The sequence below is a fragment of the Melanerpes formicivorus genome, unplaced genomic scaffold, assembly GCF_026170545.1.
Source record: "Melanerpes formicivorus ecotype bairdi unplaced genomic scaffold, bMelFor1.0.p_v2 SCAF_3, whole genome shotgun sequence".
Lineage (NCBI taxonomy): Eukaryota > Metazoa > Chordata > Aves > Piciformes > Picidae > Melanerpes > Melanerpes formicivorus.
The window spans coordinates 41,056,540-41,062,539 of record NW_027142355.1 but is presented as its reverse complement, the minus strand read 5'-3'; the positions used below and the strand labels follow the sequence as shown (position 1 = coordinate 41,062,539).

At 51.1% G+C, this 6,000-nt stretch overlaps 1 protein-coding gene across 2 annotated transcripts in view; it reads left to right on the top strand.

Moving 5' to 3' along the window:
• Nucleotides 1–2,919: 2,919 nt before the first annotated feature.
• ARHGAP8 (Rho GTPase activating protein 8) overlaps nucleotides 2,920–6,000 on the top strand; it is an 82,222-nt gene continuing 79,141 nt past the window's right edge. The window contains exon 1 of one of the 2 annotated variants that reach the window (XM_068170687.1): nucleotides 2,920–2,958. The gene's annotated coding sequence lies outside the window, so the exon portion shown is untranslated. Of the gene's footprint in view, nucleotides 2,959–3,036; nucleotides 3,057–6,000 lie in introns of those variants that run through there. The other variant, XM_068170697.1, reaches the window with a different exon arrangement.

Sequence of the window (6,000 nt, the reverse complement as noted above, 5' to 3'; positions counted from 1 at the left end):
CAATCCAACCCACCCAAACAGCTAACCCATGGCACCAAGCACCCCATCAAGTCTCCTCCTGAACACCTCCAATGACGGCGACTCCACCTCCTCCCCAGGCAGCCCATTCCAATGGGCAATCACTCTCTCTGTATAGAACTTCTTCCTAATATCCAGCCTGAACCTCCCCTGGTGCAGCCTGAGACTGTGTCCTCTTGTTCTGGCTGCCTGGGAGAAGAGACCATCATCTGCCTGTCTACAACCTCCCTTCAGGTAGTTGTAGAGAGTGATAAGGTCACCCCTGAGTCTCCCCTTCTCCAGGCTGAGCAAGCCCAGCTCCCTCAGTCTTTCCTCATAGGGCTTGTGTTCCAAACCCCTCATCAACTTTGTTGCTCTTCAATCTGGAAACTAGGCACTGACCACGTAGTTTCGCAGAAGACACTTGTGAGGTGGGCTTTGAAGTAAAAAGCCACACCACTTGGCTTGTGGTGCCTGAGAGGTTAGTCTAAAATCAATCACTGACATGCTGTGCCTTCCTTTCAGCTGGCCAGAGCGGCCCAGGAAAGACTGAAACGTCCACAGAGACTTTTTGCATGAGAATTGTACTTGGTAAAACACCCAGACTGATCCAAGCAGCTACAGCCTCTTTTATCTGACCTCATTAATACACAAAGCTTTAGAACAAATGCTAAAGGAAACACTGATTAAAGAGGTAGAGGTATATGAAAAACGAGTTAAAATGCAGCAGGACTTTGCCAAGGATGGAACACACCAGACAAAACCAGTGTCTTTGTCTGACAAACCATTTGCTCAGACAATGAGAACACAGTAGATCAAATCTATCTGGACATCAATAAAACATTTGAGAGTGTGTCATGCGAGAGAATATTAATTAAGATGGAGAGATGCGGATGAATGCAAGAAATTAAAAGTAAGGACAATAGCCTGAACCGAAAGGGAAACTCCAGATGGAAGGAGGCTACTGATTCAGTTCCACAGGGACTGAGCTCATAACTAGTATTAGTTTGAATTTGATTAGCGACCTTGGCACAAAAACATGAGTGTGCTAATGAAATTTGCTGCTGACATAAACCAAAGACCTGCTGTTGCCACAGAAAAGGATTGAAATACCCTGTGGAAGCAATTGGATGAGTCTGCAGACAGGAGAAAGAGGAACGACATGCAATTTAATTACAGAACATACAAAGGTTTGCACTTGGCAGAAATTCCTATTAATTCTACAAAAGCGGGGTGAGGAGGAGGCTCCTTGGGATGGACAGAAGAAAGAGAAGATACTGCATGAATTAATCCCTCAGAAGCAGGAAGGAGTCCACAAGGAGCCCATTTCTGTTTGTAAAAGGCAGCACAAGGAGCATACCACGCAGCCAGACTTGTAAGGGCAGCGGTACTGGGTCAGACAGCATGCCCCATTGCCTCTGTTTCTGACAGCAGTCACCAGAAGAACGGGCGGAGGGTGAGCCTGGCAGGATTTTCCCAGAACAGTGGAAGCATCCCGCAATTTGTGACTCAGTGAGGGGTTTGGATTTGTTTGTGCTTTTTTTGCTGTTGTTTTTTACTTACATTGCTTTAGCTCAGCCTACTTCCCACTCTTTCACTGTCAATGTCAATTTCCTAGCATGAAATTAGCAGATGAAAGAGCTTGGGAGTCGGCAGGATTAAGTTGGTACTGTGGGCTTTTCCTAACAGCGGGGGGACTCTTTCATAGACCTCGACACTTCCATAGACCTGGTGTCACACACTTGTTAAAAAGGGTACGTGGCAAAGATAAATGTTGGTCACACAGACTGGAAAATGACACTGGCAGACACTGTGAGTTCACTCGCTGGGCAGAGAGCAATACCACCAAACCGTGCAGCTTGGAGCCTGCCATCAGGCACATGCCCTACAGCGAGGGGCCACAGCCAACTCTTCTCTGCATCATTTTAATAAATAAATAAATAACAAAGGACGAATCCCCCCCTTCTGTGGGTCCCCCTCCCCGGAGCTTTGTCAATCTGTGTATTCCTCCCCGCTGCAGTCAGAGGGCAAGGCTCGAAAACTTGAACACCGAATTGACTTTTTTTCTCCTAAACAATAGAGGCAATAAACCCAGGTTAATTTCCCCATCTTGCTCTCGCACCTGGTCTTGTTTCCCCACTTCGTTCGCCCAGCAGGCCTGCGGGATGAGCAGGGGGCCATGGGTGAGGGCAGGGGGCCATGGGTGAGGGCAGGGGGCCATGGGTGAGGGCAGGGGGCCATGGGTGAGGGCAGGGGGCCATGGGTGAGGGCAGGGGGCCATGGGTGCGGGCAGACCCCCCTCCCCGGGCCGCCTCTCGACTTCTGCCTCCAACACCCGCAGGAATCGAAACCGAAAGGCCGGAGCCCTGCAGCCTCCGACACCCTCCGGCATCCGCTCTAGAAGCCGCATCCCCGTCCCTGCGCCCGTGTGGAACGATGGGGGTGGGGCGGCCCGAGTCCCCAGCGCACTACCCTGCTCCACCAGCCCGGCTCCGACGACGAGAGCGCCGCTGCCTTTCCCCTGAGCCCCTCGACCACCGCCTCCATTGCAGTCAGCGCTGCTCGGTTCCACACCGCCCCGCCCCGGGACTCAGCTGCCCAGCAGCCGCCCCCTGCTCCGCCGCCTCTCGGGGGTCGGCGGTGCCCCGGCTCGCGGCCGCGCCCCTCCTCCGGCCAGGCGCAGGTGAGGCCGGCCCGGGGGCGGCGCTGCCGCGGCTCGTGCGCCTTGCCCTGGCCGCGAAGAGCGCCTGCGGTGCCTGCGGGCCCCGCTGCCGCCGTCAGGTACGCGAGGCCGGCCCGGCTGCCCGCCCCAGTGAGTACGGAGGGGTCCCGGCTTCGCTGACCCTTGTGGCCTTGCCCTGGCTTCTCATCCTCGGGGCCCGCAGCAGTTTCCCCGGGGCGGCGACGGTGTCCTGCCGGCGAGGTCTGAGGCTTCCCGTCGGGGAGAAACTGACATCCGGGGTGGGTGTTGGGGGCGGCGGAGCAGCGCGGTGGGGGCCCTGCGCTCCGGGCGCCTGGCGGCGACTCTTCTACAGCGCGCTTGGGAGGCGTGTGCATGGGTACCTGCAGGCGTGTGCCAAACCTCTTTGTGCTTCTCCTTAGAGCAATCTGTTGCGCAGCCCTTCAGATGAAAGTGCCATGCAGCCCCCTGGGTGGTCTGGGATTCCCAACACCCCCAGCCCTTCCCTCCCCTCCCCCCCCAGTCCCGCGCCTGGTTTTGCTCCGCCGGGTACGGGGCAGCCGCGGTCGGGCAGGCTTTCGGCGTGTCCTTCGTGCGGGACAGTTTCATTGTTGCGGTTTCCCACAACAGTGTGACTCAAACCTCGTAACGAGACAGGTTTGTACTGTAACAGCTGTTGCAGGAGGTGCTTGTGCCTTAGTCCGAGAACTGTCGCGAATATTTGCACAAGGATATGACTAGGATAGGATGTGTTGGCTGGTTTTGATGGCAGGTAGGCGAAATTGAACTCATAGCAATCCCCACTGATGTAAAACAGGACCAAAAGGTTCCGCATGACTCCTGTTGCTGACCTGTAGCGTGTATCGGTACAGACCCTCACGGGGGACAGAGGAAATAGGGTGAGGATTGCAGTAAGCATTATGTGGTTGTCTGGGTATGGTACAGGTTGTGCATGTTGAGATCCAACACTATAAACCGTAAGATACCTCTTAAACAATATCTTTAGGTATGTATGAATAATAGATATGAAAACCTATATGATACGTTGTGCTTTTAGAGTGTTTTCTTTCCTTCTCTTTGTTACCAGTCCTTTGAAAATGAATTCTTTGCCTCTTTTATAACAGATAGGTGTAGTTCACTTTTCAGCAGTGTTTCTGTGCGTGTTGCGTCGGATATTTGGCGTGTAATTTAATTCTGTGTTGCTGTGCATGTGCACAAGGGGCTGAGCTCATGTTTGCATGTGCAACCTTCATTCTGACCTTTTCCAGATGCCTGAGAGATGACCTTGTTTTGTAGTAAGTTTTCCTGGAGGAAGGTGGCACAAGGTGTAGTTAAGGTGGATTTAACTCCTCGAGGGTGGGGGAGCTGTGGTAGGCTGGGAGTGGACTGCAACCAGTTCCTCTTGTTTGCTTCCATTAGGATTTCTAAATTTTTCCCCCATTCAGCTGCCCTTTAACCCATCCTGGCAGAAGGCTTCAGAAAGGCTGAAATCCTTCAGGGCAGACGAAGGAGGCTGTCTCTCTTTCCATGCTTGTGGTAAGGTAAGCAGCTTGCCTGCAATCAAAGGAAAGGCTCATTCCCAGTTAGATGCCTTTCCCCTTCCCATCAGGAAAACTGAGTGCACAGCTAGGAGTTTCCTGTCCTTCATACTGGATGTTGTATTGATAACCTTACTGGGGGTTTGTCTTTGTTTGTTTGGGGTTTTCTAAGGGGCTGTTTTGGTTTGGTTAATTTGTTTGTTGGTTTTTTTGTAACACAGGTGAGCTGTTGGCCTCTTAGTCTCTGAGCTGGATGATTGCTCAACTTCTTTTCATCTTGTCTTTTAACTTTTGCAAGTACAGCCTAGGTGGCTGGATGCAGGAACAAACCTGCTTGTGGAGCAATAGTCAGGGCCATTTTACATGGGAGCCTTGCTGCCTGCTCCAAAGCCTCTTTCAAGGAGGGATGATCCCTGCTTTTGGAAGGTGTTCTGGTGTCTAAGCGTGATTTTTGCCACTGCTGTGTTACAGACCTTTGGTATGCTGCCTACCAGAGCATGCCATTTTGGCCTCAAATCTAGCACTTTGGGAGGTTTCAGAGTACATCTAAGTCAGGCAGTGAAGCTTCTGTAACCAAAAATATTAGGTTTGGTTTAAGTTGCTTTTCCTCAGGTCCCTTGTTCTGGTGTCTTCAGACAAATGCGTGCGGTAACACTGGAGAGAACTAACTTTGATAAGTGAAAAAAACCTGAATTTCCTTTGTGGTTTTTCATTGTTAAAGCAGGAATTTAAAAAGTAAATAAACATGGGAGCATGTGAACTGTATTTTAGAAGCTCTCCTGAATTGAATGAATGTTTAATAATAGTACTGCTGGGGAAGTTGTGTAAGCAGTGGGGTTTTGTGCTCTCCTGTGAGCTGTTAAATGGAGCTGCATAGAGCCATGAAGCTGAGGTGTGGCTATGCTAAGTGGTATTCCACATGCATGTGTGGCTATTGGGTTTTACTGGGTTTAGATTTTTTCAGTGATTTCTCTTTTTTTCAGGTAACTTAGTGCCAACAGTCCTTGGTGTTGTGGGTCTTGTGGCAGTTTCAGGCTGATGCCTAGGAAGTTGTCTGTAGATTGAGTAGAAAGTGGTAGAATGTAAACAAATTACCATTGGACACAAAAATGATAATAAGGTCTAACTGATCCCATTGGTTTGCTCACTAACATAAAGTTAGTTGTATCAACTAACTTTTTCTTTCTAGCAGATACAACTGGTTGCTTCTGGCTGGCTTGCTGCCCTTGGCTGCATTTCTTTGTGGTGGCTAAGTACTAACAAGCTACTCTCTGCTTTTCTCTCCTTTTTTCTCTTGTTCCTTGTACAGGGGAAAAAGGGAGCAGAGAGGGGGAAGCTGTTGGTAACTCCCTGCTCCTGTCCAGAGGGGTTCTTGTGTGCATCAGGAGAAGTGTGGCTAGCAGGTCGAGGGAGGTGATTCTCCCCCTCTACTCAGCCCTGGTGAGACCCCACCTGGAGTACTGTGTCCAGTTCTGGAGCCCCTATTACAAGAGGGATCTGGAGGTGCTGGAAGGTGTCCAGAGAAGGGCCACAAGGATGAGCAGAGGGCTGGAGCTCCTCTCCTATGAGGACAGACTGAAGGAGTTGGGGCTGTTCAGTCTGCAGAAGAGAAGGCTCCGAGGTGACCTAATTGTGGCCTTCCAGTATCTGAAGGGGGCTACAGGAAGGCTGGGGAAGGACTTCTGAGGATCTCAGGTAGTGATAGAACTAGGGGGAATGGAATGAAGCTGGAGGTGGGGAGATTCAGGCTAGATGTGAGGAGGAAGTTCTTCCCCATGAGAGTGG